The 25,040-nt window shown below is 34.4% G+C and overlaps 1 long non-coding RNA gene across 3 annotated transcripts in view; it reads right to left on the bottom strand.

Moving 5' to 3' along the window:
- LOC108405134 (uncharacterized) overlaps positions 1 to 25,040 on the bottom strand; it is a 198,294-nt gene that overhangs the window by 64,370 nt on the left and 108,884 nt on the right. For 2 of the 3 annotated variants that reach the window (XR_005059561.2, XR_005059563.2), the window contains exons 2-4: positions 21,923 to 22,007; positions 20,448 to 20,539; positions 19,500 to 19,578 (exon numbers count right to left, since the gene is read on the bottom strand). This is a non-coding gene — a long non-coding RNA (uncharacterized lncRNA). The remainder of the gene's footprint in view (positions 1 to 19,499; positions 19,579 to 20,447; positions 20,540 to 21,922; positions 22,008 to 25,040) is intronic. The other variant, XR_012129932.1, reaches the window with a different exon arrangement.

Genomic DNA, 25,040 nt, shown 5'->3' with positions numbered 1-25,040 from the left:
CTTGAGTTGTGCTATAGAGAATGAGTAAGATTTAGATAGTTGTAGAGATGAGGAGAGAGAATTTGAGATCTTGAGACAAGAATGAGCAAAAAAATCCAAGTATCAGGAACAATGAGATGTCTGAGAAAAGTCTGGGATGAGGTAGAGGTAAGGTAATAGGCACATGCTGAGATTCTGTATCTAATATTACAGGCAATTCAGAGGTGTTCACACAGGGTAATAAGAGATGGAAAATTTAAGATAATTGGTTAGGTAGAACAAGAAATTGAAGACAAGAAATACAAGAAAGAGAATTTGATCAAAAGTATGATATTTTAAAGGCTTTGGATAGGATAGAAAAGGGGATAGAGAGTACACAGGAGGAAAGAGAGAAACATACTGATTAATGAAATATAGCCTATCAAAGAAGAAAGGAACCACTGAGATTTGGCATGGTTGTTATTGACAGAAGTGGGGCAGTTTTGCTATTTGACAGATAGCAGATTTGTTGATCTAAATAGTAAATTCCACTTTGAATTTGATAAATTTTAGGTGACATGTACCTTATGAAATTTGGATTTCTGTAAATAAAGGCTATTTTTATAAATCCCTCTAAGGATCTAGCTTAGTGCTGCAAACACAAAAAGCACTTGGATATATTTATTAAATAAATTAAATTGAAGATTTTTATTTGAACCATGACATTCTGTCATTAAGTGTAACATAATTTGTATCACCAAAAATAGGGTTTCATTTTGTGTAACAACTGAGTAGCTTATAAAATAATATACCACTAAGGAATCACATTTAATGCCATATTTTATCAGATTAAGCTTCTTCTACACTGCGCTTATGAAATAACTTCCAGAGACATCACAATTTATACGTAAATTTAGGGATCTATGATTCCATTCTAACTACTTCACTTCTGATCATGAAAGAGTAACTGATAAAGTGCAGGATTTAACCACTTCACATTAAGCAGCTGTAACATTTTACTAAATTTTTCACTAAATAATTTGTGACATGTCTTAGTCGTCTTGACACAGAATTGTTGCAGTGATACACAGTGACAGTTTTTGGGTTTTAGCTTTTTTCCTATAATACTTCTCAAGACATGGTTTTTCATAATTATGTCTCGTAACAAACTTCAGATAAGAGAGAAATTGGACCGTGAATAGGTTCTAATGATGTCATACTATCAGACAGGATATAGCACTAGAACTTTATTTCAAGTTTCCTTCAGAGTTTCCTATGGACAACATCCTATCATCTTGCCAGCATGGTGATGTCAAATATTGTAGCAGTGAAACCTTGTAGTACAGGAGTCCTTTAACATTCTTACTGACACTTCGCTTGGTAGTGCCAAAGAATGTAAATTATTGCCATGCAAAGAAAAAAGAAAAGCTAGAATCTAAAACCTGTCACTGCATGTGAGGAAATTCTCCAACAATTCTGTGTCTAGATAATTAAGACATGTCATAAATTGTTTAGTTCAGCTGACATAAATTTCATAGACATTCAAGGAGTAGAATGCCATATGAAGAAAAACTTGCAAATCTTTTCATTCACTGACATTAAGGAGGTGCTAAATTATGCTAGTGCATCTAGTCTTGAAGTTTTAAGCACAAAGCCATTAAGCCACCACTTTAAAAATTGTCTGATTAGAACATTTAATCTGACTTTGCATAAATGCTTAAGAATGTCTATACTGGAGCATGATTCAGATCCATGGGTATCTAGAGCAAATGATCTCTGGCCAATACTAACCCCAAGGCATGGATGGTCTTCCTGATGATTATTTTTAATAAGGTGTGTCTCTGACTTTTATAAAAGGATGGTTCTTCCATTCGTAAATTTTTATTGATGCATATAGTACTACCTGTCTGTAGTAATTTTCTGATCAATTATTTTCATTTGCTTATTATTTAAGACAAATAACACATTCATTAGTTAAAACATACCTCACTTTAAGTTCAAATGCTGTTTCTTTGAGTCATATGAAAAACATTTCTGTTCACCTTGTCCTTAATTAAGGTGTCTAAGTTTCCAATCATGAAACCTGTCTCAGGCGATGGCTATTGCACTTGTCCATTTACTATCAAATTGGGCAGGGAAGTATAAAAAAAGAGGAATTCAGGGGATTATGTGGCTACAAAACATTCCTTTCTGTTCCCATTGTGTAAAAGCAGACCTATTTCAGGGTCAATATTTCTGTGTCAATTTACCCGGCCAGAATGGGATTTCCTTTAATTTCCAATATTCTAGGTCAGCAGCGTTAAGTGTCAAGGCACCAGGACTGCATCTTACTTTGAAATACTCATGAAAAAATCATTTTTTCTTCTTTTCTATAAAGTTGTGAGTGTTTATATATACATACATACACACACAGATGTACATATATACATAACAAAATCAAATGTGGATGTCTTTCAGCCTCCTCTATTTTCTGAGAGTTTGTATAAGAATGTTATTATTTCTTCCTGAATACTTGTATAAGATTGTTCTCATGTGATGGAATTCAACAATAAAAATATCTGAGCCTGGAGGTTACTTCTGAATAAGGTTATTGGTTTTTAATTCAATTCTTTGATACAGAGCTATTCAGATAGTATATTTCATATTGTGTCAGTTTTGGTGGTTGAGTTTCTCAAGGAATTTGTACAGTTTAATCTAAATTTTCAAATATACTAGGAGCAAGTTGTTTATACTATTTACTTATTATCTATTTAATGTTCTGCAGTGATATCCTTTTTACATTTATTTCCAGTTTGTGGCTTTTATTATGTTAGTAAAGGTTCAATCACAAAACAAAGCCATTATGAATATTATAGAGTGAGTGATACATTCCCTAAAACAACTGTAGAATGTTGGAGAAATGAGTCCAGGAGGTTCTGTTGGTGGGTCAGAGAAAATTCATTAGGCAGCTGTGTTCTCTCTTCTGGAAAACTGTCCACCCTCCTGAAGAAACACTATGATTAGACAATTTGCATTTGGTAAGGGTATCTAGGGAGTCAGGCACTTCTAGTTGCCAGATGGGATGGGATGGCCTTTATAAAGTAATAGCTGCTGCTTCACTTGTGCGTTCCAAATTTTATGCAAAAATTCTCATTTGGCTAACTCTAATTCAAAGCCAAACATGGAAGAAATTATGGGAATGTTGTTTCCACTTAGATTTAAGGGCTTTAATGAATTATTGCCAATGGTAAATGGAATACCAATAATCCACTGCATGCAGTAGTAAAATAGTAATTTCAATTATTACTTATACTCATCTGTTATCAAATGACTGTGAATTGCAATTTTGGGTGAGCATACCATAAGACATTTTAATGGATACAGAAACATAGGGTTGATTGATTATTTTTAAGTACACTTGAATTGGAGAAAGAAAATGACATTTTAAGTCTTTTATATTTCCAGATTCTACTCCTGCTACTTGTCTCCTTTCTCTATATCAACACCTATATCTTCAAGGGAAGCTCTGGGACCTGAGGCGAGAAAGGAATGGTTTACGGATGGTTCTGGATTACATGCCAGCTTCTCCTGAAAATGGACATTTAGGGCATATAGACTTTTCCATGAGTAGTCCTGAGAGGGTTGAATGGAAATGTTCCCAGTGGTCAGTCTGAATGTTCATTTTACCCAGAAGAAGAGATGACCAAAGTTTGCTTTTCTGCTGATTCATGAGCGATGACTAATGGCTTGACTGGGACCATCATACTTGGAAGGTACATGATTGGGTAAATGATGAAAAGGAGATGTGAGGAAATGCTGTTTGTAGAACTTTTCCAAGCGAGTAAAGATTGTGCAGGCATTTGTTCCATGTGAATGCTCACCAACAATAATTTGAACAAAGATGGATCTTAATAATCAGGTAGACAAGATGATCTGTTCTACCCATCAGCCTCTTTTCCAGCTACCTCTGTACTTGATAAGCGGGCTTCTGAATAAATTGTCCATGCAAGCAGGGTTAGAAATTATGTATGGCCTCATCAAATGATTTCTACTCTCTCAGGCTGAACTGGCCATATAGCCACTGCCGAGTGCCTAATTTGCCAATAGCGGGGACCAGCCATGAACTCTTGATATGGCATCATTCACCAGAAGGCTAGGTAGCTACCAGTAGCAGATTAATTATATTAGGCTATTTTCATCATAAAAAAGGACAGCACTTTGTTATCACTGGAGTAGATTTTACTCTAGAAAGAATCTGCCTTCTCTGACCACATTAATTTCTGGCAAAACCACCACCCACAGTCTTATAGAATGCCTTTTTGATTGTCATTCACAGAATTGCTTCTAACCATGGAATTCATATTCTAGCCAATTGTAATATGGCAATAGCTCATACTTAGGGAATTTATTTGTCTTATGTTCCTTATAACTCTAAAGCAGATGACCTGAGTCAATAGTGAAATACCATTTTTTAAACCCAATTCTGGTGCCAGCTTGGACAAAACACTTGAGGGGATGGAGTAATGGCCTCCACAATACAGTATGTTTTCTGAACCAGTGACTATTTTTGTTCTTTTTCTCCCATGGCTGAGATTAAGAATCTTAGAGTTAAGGACCAGACGTGGAAGTGGTTTCCTGTCTTCACAAGTTTAGACTCTGCTGGTTTAGAGGTCTTAATTCCCAAGGAGTTAATGTTTTTACCACAAAGCATAATAGTGATTCCAATAAACTAGGAATAACATTGCCATCTGGCAGATTTAGACTACTCATGTTAATGAATGAACGGGCCAAGAAGGGATTATTTATTGGCTAGAGTAATTGATCCTGACTGCAGAAAGGATAATAGATACCTATTGCAAAAGGGCAGGAAGATCTATGCCTGAAATGCAGAAATATTCTGTATCTCCTCTTATTACTTCCATATTTTGTAGTAAAAAGTAAGGGAAAATTAAAATACCCATTATAGTCATAAATGTTAATGGAGAAACCCTTTAGAGGTGAAAGGTCATCCCCAAAAATAACAAATTATAACCAACCTAAATTACAATAATGAGTACTCGAGAAATTAGGAATATTTTATGGCAATATGAATATAATTGTATATATATATGTTAACAAATTTTCTTTATCCCCTCTTCCATTTCTATGTTAGCTAAAATGTGGTATATTTATAATATGTTATTACATAGACATCCTTCATATGCAATGTTATAATTTTTGCTTTAAATATTCATATATCTTTTAAACAGACTGACAAAAAATTTCTTTTGTATTTGTCCACATATTTAATACTTCTGGTGCTTCTCATATCTTCCAATTTTCTATCTGGTAGTCTTAAAAAATTCCCTTAGCAATCTTTGAGTGTACATCTCTTGGTGTTAAAATTGCTGTTCTTATTTATCTGAAAATGTCATTATTTCCTTTGCATTTTAAAGGATATTATCACTGGATATAAATTCAGGGTTCACTTTTTTTTCTTGTACACTTTAAAGAAGTCCCATTGTTTTCTCACCTCTACTGTTTCTGGTTAGAAGTTATCTGTAATTCATATCAATCTTCCCCTGTATGCAATGTACTATTTTCCTGTATGTTTCTGAGATTTTTCTCTTCAAAAGTTTGACCATGATGTGTCTAGGTATGATTTTCTTTGTATTAATCCTGCTTGAGATGAATTGAGTTTATTGTATATGTGGTTTCATGTTTCACACAAAATCTGGGAACTTTTCAGCCATTTTTAAATATTTTCTGTTCCGTTTTTCTCTTCTCTTAGGATTCCAGTTACATTTATGTTAGTACTGAAATTTCCCATAGGTTCCTGAGGCCTTGTTTAATTTTTGCACAAGGTTTTTTTCTCTATTTTTGAGTTTGGATAACTTATATTGCTCTATTTTCATATGCTATTAAGCCCATTCTGTAAGGCTTTCATTTTTGTATTCTATTTTTAGATGTAGAATTTCTTTTCTTTCCTTTGTAGAATTGTCTTTTCTCTGTTGAAATGCTCTATCAATTCAATTATTATAGGTATATTTTTTTCAAGTCCTTGAACATACTTGCAATAAATGCTTTAATGTTCTTGTCTGCTGATTCTAACAGGACCAATTTCTTTCAACTACTTTTACTTTTGACAATGGTTTATAGTTTTGTGTTTGTATATATGGTTTGTAGTTTTTTATTCTATATTGAATGTTGTAGAGAATATATTGTCAAGTCTGGATTATGTTATTTCTTTTGAAGATTGCTGATTTTTTGTTTTGGTAAGTAGTTGACTTGGCTGTCTTAAACTCCAAACTCTATGTATATCAACTAAAATCAATGCTCAGTTCTTTTAGCCTCTCAACTGTTGTCTTTATCTCTTTGGGGTTGGGCTGCTTGAGTCTGTCTCCACTGTGAATATGCATTTCATAGATCATCTAAGAATTTTTCACTTAATTTATACACAGAATTTTTGGCCCTATAATCTATGGATTTCTCCTTCCCCAAATTTCCCCTTTTCCAGCTACTTTACTATTATTGATGTACAACATATGACTTGTAACGGCTTGAGTTCTTACCTTGTGCCTTCAGTAAAAGAGTCATATATTGTAGAATTTCACCTAGGATAATTACCTTCTTTTAAGGGTCAAAGCCCCTCCCCTTTCTGCTTGCTTTTGATCACACAGTAACATCACTACTTGTCTTAAACTTTGTCTATAGTTTATAATTGTTTTCTGTGTCAGGATTAGCCTAGTACAAGATACTTCACCATTACCAAAATCTTTTGTTTTATTTTGGAATTAAAAAAAAAATTCTCCACATGATGGCATTGGCTCAATTAATTTTCAGTCTCTTCTAACACATTGTAAGGCTATGGATATTATGCTGTTAATGCACATCTACAAATGTTAATATGTAATATTATTATATTAAATTAAGTATATTTTTATGTCTTTCAGGATTTTAAAATTGAACATGAATTGGAAGAGATTTTCTAATTTTTAAAAATATGGCACTATTTTATTTAACCATTTGTTATTGACTTCTGTTTTAACTTCAGAGAACATCCTTTTTATAATTTCAGTCCTTTGAATGTATATGGACTTTTTGTGTGAAAGGTTTTTTTGTTTGAAAAGAATGTGTAATGTGTAATTGTTGGATGCGGTATTCTAATACATATCCACTTAAGTAAGTTTGCTTAAAATGTTAAATGTTCCTTAAACTTACTGTTTTGTTAGTTTGTTTCCCCAAGATACTGAGGGAATTGTGTGAAAATCTCCCATAGTAATTGTGGATTTCAGTATTTCTACTTCAGTCTCCTTATAGAACTCCCAATCTTTGTTTTACATATTTTGAGGCTACATTATTGAGTGCATACAGATTTAATAAAACTTTATCTCTGGTAAACTGAATCTTTAACTATTACAAAGGATTTTTAACTCAATGATTTTCCCTTAAAGTCTATTTTATGAAGTATTAAGATAGCTACCTAGCTTTATTGTTATCATTAGTCCTTTCTATCCTTTCAGTTACAAAATATCTATATTGTTATGAGTTATATGTAACTAAAATAAGTAGCAGAAATATTTTTGTCTTTGTTTTTTAATCCAGCCTGACATGTTGGTCTCATAACTCAAACATTTCATTCATTTATGTTGTGTTATAACATATATTTGGGTATGAGTTTAACATTATATTCTTTGATTCCTATATATTCCATCTATTCTCTTTCTGTTTTTCTTTATCTCCTTCTCTTGGATTTATTATTTATTATTATGATTTTGTTTCTAGTTTATAAATTACGTATTCTATTATCTTTTGGTGACTGCTCCACAAATAAGAATATTCACATTTAACTTACAAATGTCCATTTTTATCAATAAATATCCATTTTTTAAAATGACACTTGCTAAATGTGTTGCTTTTAACACTGCTTAACAATTAAGTAAGTTTGTTAAAAGTGTTAAATGTTCCTTAAACTTACTGTTTTGTTTGTTTGTTTCCCCAGATAAATTTCTTTTACCCTTCCTCCTGGACAGTAACCTTAGAATCATTTAAACCCATTTGTCCCATTCATTTCCTTATATTCTCTTGTATAATAGTGATTCTGTATTTTAAACACCATGACATATTTTAATCATAATTTTATACCATCAATATTATTTATATTTCCTTACGTATGTATCATATTATCTGTTCTTCACTCTGACTTCATTTCTGACTTTCTATCTGGAATTATTTTCCTTCTGCTTAAAGTGCATTTTTATATATATTTTATAATTTCCCATAGTATAGATCTTCTGAAGGCAAACTCAATTTGTCCAACATAGGTTTTGATTATTTTTATTCCTTGAATTTTTCCTATATATAGAATTCCAGGTTGGCAGTTGCTTTCCTTAAGTAAATCATAGGTGACATTACATCAGCTTTGACTTCCATTTTGGTATTGAGAAATCAGCTATTAATGTTACATTTACTCTTATTTCTCTGGCTGATTATCAGATTTTTCTCTTTATTTTTGGTTTTCAGCAATTTCACTATTATATTTCCAGGTGTGTATTTCTTTTCATTTGTTTTGCTTTGAATTTTTTTGGAATCTAATTTGCATATTGGTATCTTCATCAATTCTAGGAAATCAACAGCCAGTGTCTCTTTAAATATTGCCTCTTCCCCATATGCTTTCTTCTATAATTCTTAGACTTTAATTAAATACGTTAGATCTTTATATTTTATCTTCTATATTTTTTGCCCTCCCTCTCTTATTTTCCATCTTTTTTTCTCCCATTACTGCATTTTCCATACTTTCTTCTCACTCAAGTTGTTGTTTTTCTGCATGTATTTCTAAAAGTCATATTAAATCTATTTTGGAATGAAGTGGGATGAAATATATAGTTATCCACATTTCTATATTTTACAGTATCTTCCAAATTCTTATTTTCCTTTGGCTTCCACGAATGCTAACTGAAAAGTAAAATACAAATGGGACAAAAAAAAAGGATAGCTTAAAAACTGGCAGTGTCAGCTTAGTCACACATATAAGAATGGGAAGAAAAGCAAAACAGATCCAAATGGCAAAAAGGAAGCAGTAGTTTGAAATAAGGCAGTGCTATCTTACTCAACAATATGAGTAGGAGAGTAAAAAAAAAAAAAAAATTCAGAAAGGACGAAAAAGGAAGAAATAACTGGAAACACAGTAATTTTATCTTACTCAGTGCACAGTGATACAGATTTTACATAATTAACAGTAATCAAGTCAGAGGAAAATACTAAAGTGGGTGTTTTGACTTTGAAATTTAACTCACGATTACACTATCTGTGACGTTTACGTTGTGCATTCATTCCCTCATTTCCTGCCAAACATTCACTGTTGGAATTACTAACAATCTGCTGGACCTTCTAACAATGGGAGTGAGTGAGTTACAGCAGATTGAGTACAGCACACAATGATATAAACGTATTCAAAAATACAATAGTGCTGAGAAAAAATGTGTTCTTTTAAATTATTAGACTGCATAATTCACCTTAATGACCAACAACATGCTTGAGGCATATTTTTCTGAGCACTGAGAAGAGGGTTCTTTCTCACGTTGCCTTCAGCATTTTCCCCTCATACTGAAGCAAAATAGTATAGTGGTTAAATGTTATACTTTTTAAGCTGACTGAAATGGGTAAATGTTTAAAAATCTATTGTTTACTATCTATGCTATTTTACATTATTAAGCTCTAGCTTCTTCGCTGGTAAAATGAAAACAAAATATTCACTTACGTTATAAATTTCATTGTGTTTCCCTAATGATAGAATACACATAAAGCACTTAGCAAGAGTTCCTGACACCTAGTAGGTGCCTCAATAATTGTAAGCTACCATAATGATCTCTGCCTGGGGCTGATTTCCATGTAAGGGTACACCTGTGTGACAGGAAAAAGTGATTCTTACTCAAAAGAGAGTAGGGAGCACAAGGACTCACAAGGTGACAAACGTTATGAAGCCCTTGAATACCTAAGGATGTCATATGCCTAGTATGACACTAGAACGTTGTCCCACCTCTCAGCACCACCTGAATATTTTCCCCAAGACAATAATTTAATTCGAGGCTGCATAACACTTGAGCTTCCACATAAAAGAGGAATAGAAGAAAGCAGGGTATAGCAGAAACTCTGAGATAAAGGGCAACATGTAGGTAAAATCAAGAATTCTTCCACAGGAGGGATAGAAAACAATACAGAGAAAAAACACTTCAAATTTGTGCTGATAGAGGAAGATAATGGCAATGATTCAAGACTGAGTATTAAAATTCACAGGCAGTAGTCAGGGTAGATTTAGGCTGTATGCATACATAAGAAGGTGTACAGGAGAGAGAGAAATAGGCATATATAATCAGCTCCAGGCTTGTTATTAAGTGGTTATTTTTCTTATAATTTAAGCAAGTAATGTAAAAGATCATAATAAATATAGTAGCTACACAGATTATTGAACAATATGTCACTTCACTGTGGCCCTTCTACCTATCAATAAAGGAGGTTCCATATAGGGATAGGGATAATTAAAGTACTATCAAAGTTCCTCTATACCAGCAAGCATATTGTGATAAAGGTCCATCAACTGTCCTTTTGAATAACTGGGCAGATTTAGATGTATCTCAATTTGCCCTACAGTCAAAATGGCTGTTAACTAATAATTTTCAACATTAGTTTTAAAAAGTAATTAAAGTTTAAATTCTACAGAAGTCACCAAAATAGATTATATATTTGAACCAGTCCATAGGAAAGTTGCTAAATTTATAAAATTTTAAACCTTTTAAAGTCTTATTAATAAATTAATATAAGTGAAGAGCAACTATCTCCTATCAGAGAAACTCTCAGCAAACAGAAATTTCTGAAAATAATTACAACAATTAAATCAGAGGACTTTTTCTCTTTACTAGACTAACACCTTATCTCCAAACTTCTTAGTATGCATGTATTTCAGAAGTTATAAATGGTTAAGTTTTATATGTTGTGTGGGGACAAGAGTATTATACATTTCCTCATAAGGGAAGTGACCATATATTTAAACTTAACCCCTAAAATATTTTACCATCAAAATAGGGGCTTCATTACTTGTGAAAATTGAAGCAAATTTTAGTATTTAATTAATATTATAAGAAAAAATATTGTTTTTAAAGTAGCAACTTAAATAAGACATATTAGATTAGATAAGGCATATTAAAAAGGCTTTTAATTTCCTTATTTTGCCTGATTGCTCTAGCTAGAACTTCTAGAACTGTATAGAATAGGAGCAGTATTAGTGGGAACCCTTGTCTTTCTAATCTTAGAGGAAAAGTTTTCAACATTTCACTGTTGAGTGTGATACTAGCTGTGAGTTTGTCTATATGGTCTTTATTGTGTTGAGATACATTTCTTTTAAACCCAATTTATTGAGGATTTTTATCATGAAAGGATGTCATATTTTGTTTAATACTTTTTCTGCATCTGTTGAGATGATCATATAATTTTTATGTTTTCCTTCTATTAATGTAATGTATCACATTTTCTGATTTGCATGTGTTGCAGGGATAAACTCTGAGATCCTATTAATATGCTGTTGAATTTGGAAATATTAATTGGTTCAGCCACTATGGAAAACAGTATAGAGGCTTCTCAAAAAAAAAAAAAAAAAAAGAATGATGATATCATTCAGAAATCCCACTTCTAATTATACACCCAAAGGAAATGAAATCAAGATCTCAAAAAGATATTGGCACTCCCATTTTTACTGCAGCATTATTCAAAATAGCCTAGATATGGAAATAACCTAAGTGTCCATCAATGGATAAATGGATAAAGAAAATATGGTATATATTATTCAGCCATGAGAAAGAAGGAAATCCCACCATTTGTGATCACATGGATAGACCTTGAGGGTATTATGCTAAGTGAAATAAGTCAGAGAAAACCAAATACTGTATGATCTCACTTATATGTGGAATCTGAAAAAGCTGAACTCATAGAAATGGTTGAATAGTGGTTACCATGGTTGGGTTTTTTTTTTTTTTTACCAGGGGAACTGGAGAGACGTTAGTCAAAGAGTATAAACTTGTAGTTAGAGGATGAGTAATTTCTGGAGATCTAATGTATACCATTGTGATTGTAGTTATCAGTACTGATCAGATACTTTAAAGTTGCTAACAGACTAGATCTTAAATGTTCTCATCACAAATTAGAAATGATAATTATGTGGGTGAGGGAGGTATTAGCTAGCACTACAGTGTTAATAGGTGGTAATCATATTTGCAATATAAAAACATATCAAATCAACACATTGCACAACCTAAATTTTCACAATTTATATTTCAATTATATCTCAATTAAAAAATAAGATTAAAAAATCCCCAAGTCATAAAAAGATCAAAAAACTTATTTAGAATAAAATTTTAAATTTCTGTACAATAATACTATAAACAAAAATGGAAAGTCAGGGCCATTGACTATAAAAAGATACTTAAACATATATAACTTTCAAAAAACTAGTACTAAAGTATATTTGGAAAAAATATTAAAAGGCAGATAATCTGAAGAAAACGATCAAGGATGTAAAAAGACAATTCACAGTAAAGAAAAGCTAAATGGCTAATAAAGATTTTTTAAGTGTTCAAACTTAATCATAAAAATCATGACCACATTGAAATTCTGTTCCACATCAATTAGAACTGACAAATTAATACATCTAATTAGTAAGGATGTCAAGAAACAGTATCTCACATCCTGATGATGGAAGTAAATTGGTACAAGCTATTTAGAGAATTATTTGGTTTTACTTATTAAAGTTGGTATGTGCATATACTCCATGATCCAACAATCCTGCTTCCACATATATGCCCCTAAATACACTCTCATAAAGAAAATATTTACTAGGATATTCATAACAACACTGTTCATAATAGCCAAAAATTTGATAAATTCTAATTGTCCTTCTGTAGGGTACAGAATAAATAAAATTTTTTTTACAATGAAAAACTATTCAGTAGTTAAAATATATTAAATGACTGTACATGTATCACCATAAGTAACTCTCTCAAAGTAATTTTTATTTTTAAAAAGTGAAATAGCCTGAAAGAATCAGTATAATATTTTTTAATTCTTGACTCAAAAAGCAATTACTTTATCTAGTTTATGACCACAAATATTTGTAGGCCTACTTCAAAAAACATGCAAAGACATGAACTGTGATAATATCAGGATAATAATAAACTTGGGAGGAAAAGAGAAGAAAAGCATATGTTGTTAACATTTAATTTCTCAAAAAGAAATCTGAAGCATATATGTCAAAATGTTATCAGCTAATTTAAGCCTTATATATTCGCTAATATAGTAACTTCTATATTTATACACTTTGTTATATGTTCCTAATTTATTTTAAAATCAGCATTAGAAAAAGTGGGCAACAAAATAGTCCTAATCTTGACCAAGGACCAATCTTGGGAATCAAGGAACTTAAGGAAATAGGCATAGGAAAGAAGTGATGGGGTAAAAGGAAGGAGACAAAAAAAGTAACCTCACAGATCTCAAAAATCAAATGCAAAAAAAAACAAAGAAATGTGAATTTTTTAAATCATGAAAATGTATAAAGCATATGTTACTGAGAAATCAGGTAGAGGAGTCAGCTATGACATCTAGTGCAGTACTGCCCAACAGAAATACAATGAGCTACACATGTAATTTTAAATTTTCTAGTAGCCACATTAAAAAGTAAAAACAAACTGGTGAAATTAATTTTAGTGATATATTTTCTTAGCCTAATATATCAAAATATTACCATTTCACTATATATGAATGTAAAATTATGAATGAGTTATTTCACATTTTTTCTGAAAGTCTTTGAAATCTGACATGAATTTTGTTCTTAGAGTACAACAGTAGCCATACATGGCTAGTGGCACCTTATTAAAAAGGAGGGTCTACTGTATGTTACAGTACAACTCTCTAAAGGATTACCTCAAAAAATCAAGGATTAAGCAAATTATGAGAATCATAAAGGCAACCACTAGATGTTCTAAAAAATGGAAACTATATATGTCTTTATTTAATTGTTGAGCTTTTGTATTAAATTGATGTTCTTACTAAATAGTTGCCCAGGATAAAATGTGTGTGAGAAATTTTCTTTTAGTTCATGTGGATTATGCTTTTTTCACAACAGGTTCTTTGGCTATTTTAGGATATTATCTGTTTGGGGGGGGTCTCAAACATTAAAGAATTAATAGAACCCATGATATCAGAAACTACATTCATTACACTTAACGTGGGTTTGTTGTCAGGCAGCTGTATCTGGGAGGTTGAGAAAGAATTCTTGACCAGGTCAGATGAGTGTAGGTAAGGAACAAATTCATTAAAGCAAGAGGTGCAGCAAATGGCAGCAGCTGGGCAGGCAACAGAAAGCAAGGAAGAACAGAGGGAGGAAAGGGAAGCTCATTGAACTCCTACTAAGCACAGGGCAAACCCCTTGCCAACTCCTAGAGCCAGGGTCACCTGGCGTCCAGTGTCCACTTGAATCTGCACAGCATGGAAACTAAGCCTCTACCACCCCAGGATTTGGGGGAGCCGCAGAGCACTGGATGGAGTGAGATTATATTCTGGAACTTCCCCAAAGCAAAGAAAGGAGTTTTCAGACAGACTACTGAAGAGCATGATTGCACAGCTGCAGCCCCTCTGGCTCACCCAGGCAATGGGAACTTGCAAGCCCAAATCAGAGATCTTAGTAGCCCTTCCCTACTTGTCTGAAGTAGGACAGAGAGAGTGCTTAAGACTTGTGCTTAAGTCTAGAAAGCTGAATGAAATAGGAAAATGACAAAGATATTTACCACCAGAGGTGAAGGTTGGAGAATTCTTATCTTTATTACAGAAAAGAGCTCAAAGACAAGAGCCTTCAGTTTATGCAGAAAAGAAGTTTATTTGATATAAGACAGTACACACTCAGAAAGGAGTGTAGGCAACCCAACCTCGGAGAGGAGACGTGCTTAGAAGCTTAGGATTCCCTCTTTTACGGATTTCAAGAATGGGGCAAAGGGTCAAGGGTTGCCGGGTTGGGGGTGGGTCGTAGGCTTGCTATGAGGTCTCATGATGTCCAGCTCTATCTCAGGTGAGAGACTTTATGTGATCATCCATAGTCAGTCCTCTAGAGATTCTGTTAGATAAACTTAACATAAGGAATTCTTTTATCCTGTTCTTCTCCAAGATAGTGGTTACCCTCAAGCTATGGAGACATACCATTTATGGCTGCTTGCCCCACCTTAAGATAGGGCTAGTTACTGGCTGACTACCATAAAATATGTTAAGAATTTTACCTCTTAATTGCCTGCTTTTTTGAAAGTGAAATCTTACCCTTGAAATGGAATCCTTCCTGTTTTTACTATACTTTTTATATCTAGGCCTTCTCATCATAGGTAGGAAAAATTAATGGCGATGCTTGTCCCATGTCCCTGCCATACCTCAGGTTCATTTCATTACATATAAATAATATCTTATTTGAAATTACTAATTTATATTAACTATATTACAAATACCCTTTAAGAACCTTTGTATTTGTTGTTATTTATGCCTAGAACATGTTTCTCCCACTTCTGGCTTTTACTCAAACATAACCTTTATACGAAACCTTCTTCATTACCTAATCTAAAATGAGGTAATTTTCCTGACAAGTCCTAACCCCTATGCCTTCCTTATTTCCTTATTGCCTGTTTCCATCTAACATACTATATATTTTGGAATTTCTCTTTATATTGTCTGCTGTCCCTCACAAATATAACTCTCTGTAAGGGCAGGGATTTTATTTTTTGGCCTGTTTATTCAACTCTTGTATCTCTAGAGTCTAAAATTGTGTGTCCTGTGTCTAAATCTGAATGTACACTTGTTAAATTTTTGACTGAATTTGTATATTCATTCTATCAGTCTACTTTAAAAATTCATTTATTCATTCAACAAATCTTAATTATTAAGTGCTGGAGAATGGAGGCTTGAATGCAAATACACACGTAATTTAGACCAGGTGTTGGCAATCTATAGCTCACAGGCCACGTCCAGTCTGTAACCTGATTTTGTAATAAAATTTAATTGGACAAAGCTACACTCAGGCATTTTTGTGTTGTCTATGGCGCTTTCACACTAGAAGAGTGCAGATGAGCAGTTGTAGACCGAGACCATGACCATCAAAGCTGAAAATATTTGCTATTCAGTCTTTTATAGAAAAAATATGGTGATCAGTGCCTGGTGATCCCTGCAATGGAGAGGATAATTCACCTCAATTCCTAAAGCCTTTCTGTTTGCAGATCCAACACTGAAGGCTTAGCTTACTATGATAGCATTTTCAGCAAATAAATACCTTTGGTTTACTATGAAACCAAGCTTTGACTACATCAAAGAAGTCACATATTTTCTTAATGTCTCTATACTAAATGAATATGTGGTCAAACACTTTTTCCCTAAAACCTCCTGGAACTCATCTGAAAGTGAGTGCTAAGAGTATATTTTAATGGTTTATAGAGTTATATTTACCAAAATCATTTAATAAGCTATGATTCCATTGCTCTAGCAAAACATGTAGCTATAATATTCTGGGGTACTATTTTTGTGGAATCTAAAGAAGTTTCATCTGTAGGATTAATAATAGCAAAACATGTAAAAAAAACATGTAAAAATTATTTTCAATTGCTGACCATGTGTTGTTTATACTTTTCTCTAGTCAAAGAAATTTCATATGACTTATTTACCATAGTAAGTAAAAGTCATTGGTTGAACCTGATCTTGGCTCTGGCTGAAGCCTCTCCATTCATTGATAGCAAAGTTTAAAAAAACTGATTTCGAATTCCAATAGACATATTACCATTGCTAATTTTAAACTTGTAATATAAAAAGAACTGCCCTCCCTTTCCTATTCAAACATTCATACTGTCTGCTGTTAAGTATATTTCTGTACAGGAATTTGAGGAATAAATTGCCTTTGCAGGCTAATAAAGAAATCACACCTTCAAGTGTTTATTTCCATCAATGTACCACCTCGCATTTGCTCTTACTTCCCTTCTCCTCTGTCTCTGTCTCTCTTGTCTCTCTCTCTTCCCAGGCTTTTGTTTGTATTTGCGTGTGTGTGTGTGTGTGTGTTCCCTCATGAAAAACTTAAGAATGAGTTAGTTATTAGGCAACACACCTAGATGAATAAACATTGGCTAACATCCAGCCAGTTGTCCCTGTCATTGAGAAAAATTATCTTGGTATTGACAGGGTGGTGAATCAGCCAGTTAACTGGAGCTCTGACTAAACAATGATCTGAAACTTGCTGTGTGCATATATATTTCATTAGAGAAAAAGATTTGTAAAAAAAAACATTTTTTTCATTTTCAGAGAAAAGTTATATTCTTTTAAGTGATAGGAGAAACATTTAAATCCACAGATGGTATGAATCATTCAGGTTTTCTTTTTAAAACTAGTGTAAAGAAGAAGAGAATCACCAGTGTCACAGAAATTTTGGCCTTTTCTCTGCTTATGAGTAATGCTTGCTTCAAATATTTTCAAGGACTCAGTTTTTGGAGGGAGTTTCAGAGACAGCTGATGGAAGGGTATAAGAAAGGACGAATCTGTTGTTTTAAGCCAAAATTGTTTAGTAAGGGAGGGGAGTTTTATTTCAGTAAAAATCTGAAATAACAATGTTACCAATAAGACTTTTAATGAAATACAGTAAAAGCTAGAGTGGGTAAATAAGCATTCACATGCTTCTTATAAATTCTTCTGTGTATGATCTTGTTTCTTACTGGTTGGTAAACACGTCTTTTAAATGCTGTCTTATCATCAGCTGTATCATTTTAATTATTAGGTTCTAATTATGTCAAGAAGAAATTCTAAGAATATGTGCATCTGAGAAGTGCCTGGACTTAACACTTGGGTTATCTAAAACAGAGACCTGATTTTATGGTCTGTAGGGTAAACACTGTACATCTGTTTTACCTCTGAATAGTTTTACAATACCTTGTGCCTAGATAATGGTCAAAGAAATACCCTGTACCACCCATTTCTGTATGTACGATTCTGTAAGAGGTATCTATTGATACTGTGACTTATATCCTCTGTTTAAAAGCATATATAGCCTTGCAAAAAAGATATCTTCTCCTGGAACACTTTTCTTCAGAAAGGCTGTGTTTCCCAAGCAGCTGTCCTCAATCTGGACTCAAATAAAACTCTAATATAATTATATTCTAGAACTTTAGGATTTTCTTTTCATCAACAATTACCAATGAAAAACTAATTTGTCAACTCAATGAAAAACTGAACATCTTTTGTTCCAAAATGCACCTTTCCCAAAGCAAAAGCTGTCTGAAATTTCACTATCAAAAACTCACTCTGCGATCCCACTTATTTATAAACTTAATTAATAATGTTGTCCCTCAAAGGTTCTCCATCAGAATCATCTATTTAATTGCATTGAAATCCTCTAGTTATCCAAACCACAAAGCTCTGTACCTTAAAAAAAAAAAATCATTTCACCTTTACAATATGTACACTAGCCTTCCAAACTCCATGAATTATTCACTCTTCTTCATCACAAATGGCATAACCCAGTTCCAGGCCACTTAAAAATGCTCAAATGGATCACTACAATTATAACTACTCTCACTCTTGCCAGATTTCCAATACCTCTGCTGCTTCCAAACTGCCCTTTTACCATGGACTTGATCAGGGCCTCTTGATCTAAAGGAAGAAGGAAACAACAACAACAAAACAGAGATGGTTCCTAATGTGACCCACAGAACAACAGTCTAAAACTCCTCCCTGAGTGGCTGAAGATGTTTGGAAAAAGTATGGGTTTTACATTGTTGTGGTGGTAGTTATTGGGCTCGCTGATCTCAGAGAAATTATTTGAATTCTCTGAGGCTTAATTTCTTCAAAAAGGTTGGTAATACCCACCGCAGAAAAATGCTGTGCTAGTTAAATGAGACAATCCACATCAGACTTAGTAGAGCAGAAAATGCAGAAATCATTTTCCGTTGTTTTTTTGCAATATACTCCCGAACTGCTTTCTAAATTACCTCCTGTCATGCCCATCCCCTTACAATCAAGCACTAGCATTACAATTTTCAAACATATGCACATCTGCACCTCATTTTTGTCTCGACAGCTTCTACTCATCAGTCAAGACCCAGCTCTGGTATTACCTCTCCTGGGACGATTTCCCTAAGTGACCTTCAATCCTCAGTCAGAAGAAATTTCTGAGTCCTCTGGGCTGACAATAGCACATCGAAGGGCTTTCACAAGCTCTTCATCAAGAACTGGAAAGGATGTGAATTTTTGTATAATCTCAAGCTAACAAGTAAGCCTGTCATAGTTTCATACTGGCAGAAGACAAGAGAATCCTGGATTAGAGACAATGGACTTTATAAATCATAGCATAGCAAACAACATGAGCTTTACATTTGAGTGGTTCCCCTTGCTCCCCAAGTCCCTGGTGCTGAGGTAGAGGGGGCCCAGGGGAGCAGAGCATGCAGTGAAATCCTGAGCTTAGAGAACCTGAACCTGTTAATGGACTGAGAACAGACCCTGCCAACTTTTATCCCAAATGGAAATATTACCTTTATTGTACTGGACAATAAACCTGTGCTTTGCTCTTCAAAGAGAGGCTATTTTCCAAGGTTTCCACTCAACAAACATCTGTGAAAAGATAAACTAGAATGAAAAATGCAGTTAGTTCTGCTTGAAAATTTTGCAGAAACATGAGAGACCACAGAGAATTATCTCCCAACACTTTTGTGGGAGCTTCCCTTTTGTTTCCAAGGTGGGAGTGCAGAGGGTGTACATTGGACAATGTCCTATACTCAGTAGGACCCCAGTGCTCACAAATTGAACATCTGCTGTATATTTTAGAACAGAACTTCTCCAAAGAGAATTAAATTAAGGTGAAAACCCAAAGTTAGCAAGGTAAGCCCAAGTTCTAGTATAGTTCCAAATGTATATGGCTTTTCTCCTTAATAAAGGTGATTGCAAATTATTTAACTATGTTTTTGAATTTTGTAATGTTTATGATGTAAATAAAATATCACAAATCTCCAAAATGTTTCTTTATTTTTGGTTGGAAAAGTAGAGGCCTCCTGGGTCCCAAAAATTGAGCTAAAACCTATATGTAATAGCTACATTTCAATGAGTTTCTACTGTGATCCTCAGCCTTTATCTACATCAACTTTTATCCTCCTACCAACCGTGTGAGGACATTCACACACTCCAAAGTTTTGGAACGGAACTAAAAAGTGAAGCCCCCCCCCCCCCAAAAAAAGTGAAGCCCATACATTTTCTGAACCCAGGCTACTTGGTTCCAAATTCTATAAACTAAACTTCCTCATGAGAATTCTCTTCTGGGATTACTTTCCCTCTGTGACCAATACCTAAGACTGCACAACTAGGGAAAGTGGAGTTAATTCTGAAGAATGGCCCAGACTCAGCTCAGGGAGTGGCTACATGGATAGTGCTAAGGGGGAGCCACCAAGTGCTGAGATGGAAGGGCCCCTAAATCTCACTTCACTTACTTATCAATTTTGGCTGAAGTCTGTCCCAGCTGCAGGTACAGTGGAGCACAGTGTTTCTCTTCTCACTTCACAAGAAGGTTGGAGCAGGCTTTCTTTGGCAGAAGAGACAGAACTACTTAGAAATGCAAACCAATTTTATAAAGATGCCTATTAGCATTTCTGTTTCTCAGATTAGCGTTGTCCATGAAGTCTCAGATGGTTTCTTTCAATCATTTCAGCCATTCATCCATTTCTCCATGTGGTCAACAAATATTTGTGGAAAGCCAATTAACTGTCAACAGCAGAGAACTGAGAGATGAAGACAGGGTAACAGAAGTAATGTGAACTTTGAAATCAGACAGAGCTTAGTTGGATTCCTGCCTCTGTCACTTACAAGATAAATTATCCGACATCTGTTGTATGTAAAGTGAAAATAGTAACCCCTATCTCTAAGAACATGTAAAGATAAATCCAGAGAAGTATGTCAGTTGCCTACAGAGTGCCTGAACCAAGAATGGCATTCCCTTCCTTTCTCATTCAGACATTATAAGGCTGTGATGTATTATGTGTCACTATCCTTGGCAGATAAGTGGATATCACAGGCAAAGAAAGAAACTGGTCTCAGAAAACTCAAATACTAAGTTTAGATAAAGCTGACTGCATGCTTGATAAGGATTTTGGAGCAGAGACAAAGAGCTAATTCCTATCTAGGCATGCCATCAAAGGAACAACATCAAACGCTTATGCTCAGTGTAATTTTTCCAGAGGAAATTCAAAACTTGGCAGGGGAGTTTTAGAAGTTGAATTATTTGTTTGTGGCTGTTGGACAAGTTAGGTGGAGCACATAGAGATGCTGAGCAGACCATTCTCCAAGTTGGTTAACACTCAAAAAGAGAAAAACTTGTAGGAACTCTACAAAACATTGGTAATAAAAGAACTACAGTGTTGTTGAAACTAAGAATAAAGCAGATTTTATTGCAACTTTTCTTTGTCAAGAAAAAATAGCAACTACAAGTATTCAGAGTGATCTGGAACAGGAAGTGAAAAGCAATCTCTTCAGGGATTTTTGGCCAAAAGAGCCCAGTTCTTGGAGCTACTCCAGTAACTGCCAGAGGGCTGGATATTAAAAATGTTCATTTGAAACCAACATAAGATTGTATGTCAATGATATTTCAATTAAAATATAAGAAAATGTTCAGTAAGTTATTGATTTTGATATTCCTCCAGTCATGGCGAATGTATCCCTTGAGTCCTGTTACTGGTCACTGTGGGAGCACTGGCACGGCTATTTACGTTCTAGATGCTCACTCAGATAACCATTTAGCACAGCCTTCCTGTAGTAAGAGTACCTTTGGATATTCAGCAGGCTCCTGCACAGCTGGAAGAAACTGCTCTTAGTACATATGTTCCTGGCTTCAGTGACAGTACAAGAGGAAATGTGTTTGCATCCACTGACATTCAAAACAATTATCAAGGCAACAGAACTTTGAACATACCAAGCTTTGCTTCTTCATGAACTCCCAGTCCCATAGATGATGGATGAGTCATGGGATTAATCCTGAAATTTGCTGTACAGTTTTGCTACAGAAAAGAAAGTAATTTTGAGTTTTTAACACAAGTGTGAAGCCTGACATTCTTGTGTGTCCCTGTCCTCCTATTTCCACTCCTACTGTTAAAATAAATCCTTACTGACTAGTTAATGTGAGATACTAAGAATTATAGTGTTGCTGCCATTGATACAAATGGTATTAACTGGAAAGATTAAGACAGATAATGTCTTGCAAAAACAGAAACTTGAAGGAACTTACAGTTTACTTGAGGAGAGAACAGAGAATAACCAGAAAAGGTGACAAAATAATCTTCAGGCCATAAGATGGCAAGGAAGTTGGTGCAATGGGAGTACAGAGGAAAAGCTTACTTCCAGCCTGGGAGACTGTGAATTTCATTAACATGAATGTGCCCTTCCTAAATCAATATTAATGACCTGTGGAGACATCCTTCCATCTCTCTGGTTTAACTGCCCCCACCTTGCCCTCTTCACTGGCTCCAGCATGATTATAGGAAGAGGGAGGAAACAGATGGGAATAAGAAAAGGCACAACTCAGGACAATCAATCTTTTCTGTCCTTTCCAGAGAGGAAGGTATTTTCATCAGGCCTCCTCCCCTGTGATTTTGCCCAACCTATCTGTGGTATGATTTGCCCAGTCTTTCTTAAACAGACTGTTTGGCAGCATTCCCTGGAAAAACACCATGTGAGTGAGAGCCTCATGAGCTTGCAAACACAGCTCACCTCATCTCTCGCACCTCTCTCTGGTGCTGCCAGCTTACCCTGAGGGCAGTGCAAGTCCTCTAAAAATGGAACAGCCAGTTACCTCCCAGTCTCTACTTTTACATTACTTGATATCAATAATGTGTTTCCTAATTCTTTCCTTTTTGAGGGAGCAGAATTTTATTTTACACTTTTATTTGGAAATAATTATAAGTTCACAGGTAGTTGCAATATACCCTGTACTCAGCTCTCAGTGGTTCCATCTTTCATAATTATATTTCAAAACCAGGAATTTGGTATTGGCACAAGGTATTTGTATAAAGGTAGCAGATTTTTTCTTTAAATACCCCTTGTAAGACTGAGAACTTCTTGTCGTAATTAATCCCCAAGATGGGCTGGTAGTGTGCAGAAGTCATAATGACACCAAGCAAGTGTATTCTATGTTGATTTTTCTGTGGGCACAAAGCTTTCCAAGATAAGCATGTCCCCAACATCAGAATCATTTCTATGTAAATTTTGCAAGACAATTAAAACACACACAGTGTATGTAGGAGATATGGTTTTCTTAGGAAAATCTCAATCTAAGAATTATCTTTCTTAGGAAGATATTGGTAAATTAAAATACAATTTAATGTATTTTAATTATCACAGCCAATAACAATAGACTATGATAAAGTTACTTTATTGTGGTTATTTTAGGTTACTTTATTATGGAATGCTTTGCAGTTACAAAGTGCCTTTATGTCCACTTTCTCATTTCATTTTCACAATTATATTATGCTGAAATGTATCTATTGAGTAAGATCTTATTCAGGGAGACAATGTGCCCAATTTTAAAAACATTTAAAAACTGTATCCTGGACTTCTTGGCAGCTTGGTGAGGTTAAGTGGCAGCATTCTGGCTGACTGGTTCCAACAAGAAGTCATTGCTCTTTGTCCTTTCCCTCCTCCTTTCTGGAATGTAGAAAAATGTTGGTGATTTAGCAGCTATTTGGGGGTCATGAGACAAAAAGTGTGTAGGTTAAAGTTTTAACTAAGGGTAAAATTGGAAAGATAGAAAGAGCCTGGGACCCTCATAGCATTGTGGATCTTCCTACCATTCCTGGACTTTGTATTAGTTTGTATAGATAAATGCTCATTTGGTTAAGTCATTTATTTTTGGTACTGCAGCTAAAATTAAACCCTAACTGATACATGCAGTTTAATCTATGTATAATGTGTGTCAGAATAAAATAATATAGGAAAACATAGATGTCTATGTAAAATGGACTGAAAAGATGACCAGTCAACTTAGAAGTGTGGTTGCAACTTAGAAAGTAAATTAGACATGAGAAGGCAAATGCTCTAGTTTTGATCACTATACTTTGTATACTGTTCAAATACTTTGTATTCGAATCTTTTTAAATGAATGTATTTATGGAATTTTAAACCAAGAAATTAGCATTTGTAATGCCTTAATTTGTGTGTGTGTGTGTGTGTGTGTGTGTGTGATAGTGCATTTTTCTGCAAGTTGCAGTGGAAAACAGGTGAAGAAGTTTGGGAATCCAGGGTATAACCTTCGTATGATTTCAAAGGTAGTTATTCAAGCCAAAAACATCACTTTAATCTTCTTTACCCTCAAGAAATTAAAAAACCCATCAAGCAAGCACAGTCTCTCAGTAAGCCACCTGCTGTAACCTGCACTGCTCTGACCACTGTGGTTATGGTTAAGGCCTTCTGCAGACAATTACAGGGCCTCAGAAGAGTCGCACTCTAATTCTGACATTTTTATTGAGAATAAAAATTTGTAAGTCATTATCAAGAACAGCATTCAAGGGAAAAGCCAAGCTAAAAATGCAGTACAAATAAGAGGTTTGTATAGATATGACTGACTGCTGAGTTGTAGAACTAAGCAGGCAGCCCCAGATTTGAACTGGAAAGCCATAGATAATTTCCAGAACCACTACCATCATCTTTCCATGGATACCTATGAAGTTGCTACAGCTGATTCTCTACAGCAGCTCAGGCTAAAAACACTGCTAGCTTTGGCTTAAAAAGAAAATTTCTCTTTTTATAAATCATTCTCATGTATTCAAGAATTCAACAAAAGATGTTGATTACCTATGATGTCCCAGGCACTGTCCTAGGTTTTGGGTGAAGAGCTTGACACAGGAAGAGGGGGGAGACTCTCAAGACACATTTCTACATAGATCTCAAAGTCATGTGGAGCTGGCAAGTTTAGTTGTCCACTATAATGCTTGTCCAAATTCCACGAGTGGAAAAAGAAGTAAGAGTGTGAGAAGAGAAAAACAGGTATCAAGAATTAGAGCATGCTAAGGGTCAAAAGCCAGACAATGAATCCAAGT

Source organism: Manis javanica, chromosome 1 (assembly GCF_040802235.1).
Source record: "Manis javanica isolate MJ-LG chromosome 1, MJ_LKY, whole genome shotgun sequence".
NCBI classification, from domain to species: domain Eukaryota; kingdom Metazoa; phylum Chordata; class Mammalia; order Pholidota; family Manidae; genus Manis; species Manis javanica.
The sequence above is the reverse complement of the archived record's forward strand: the minus strand, read 5'-3'. Positions and strand labels throughout refer to the sequence as shown.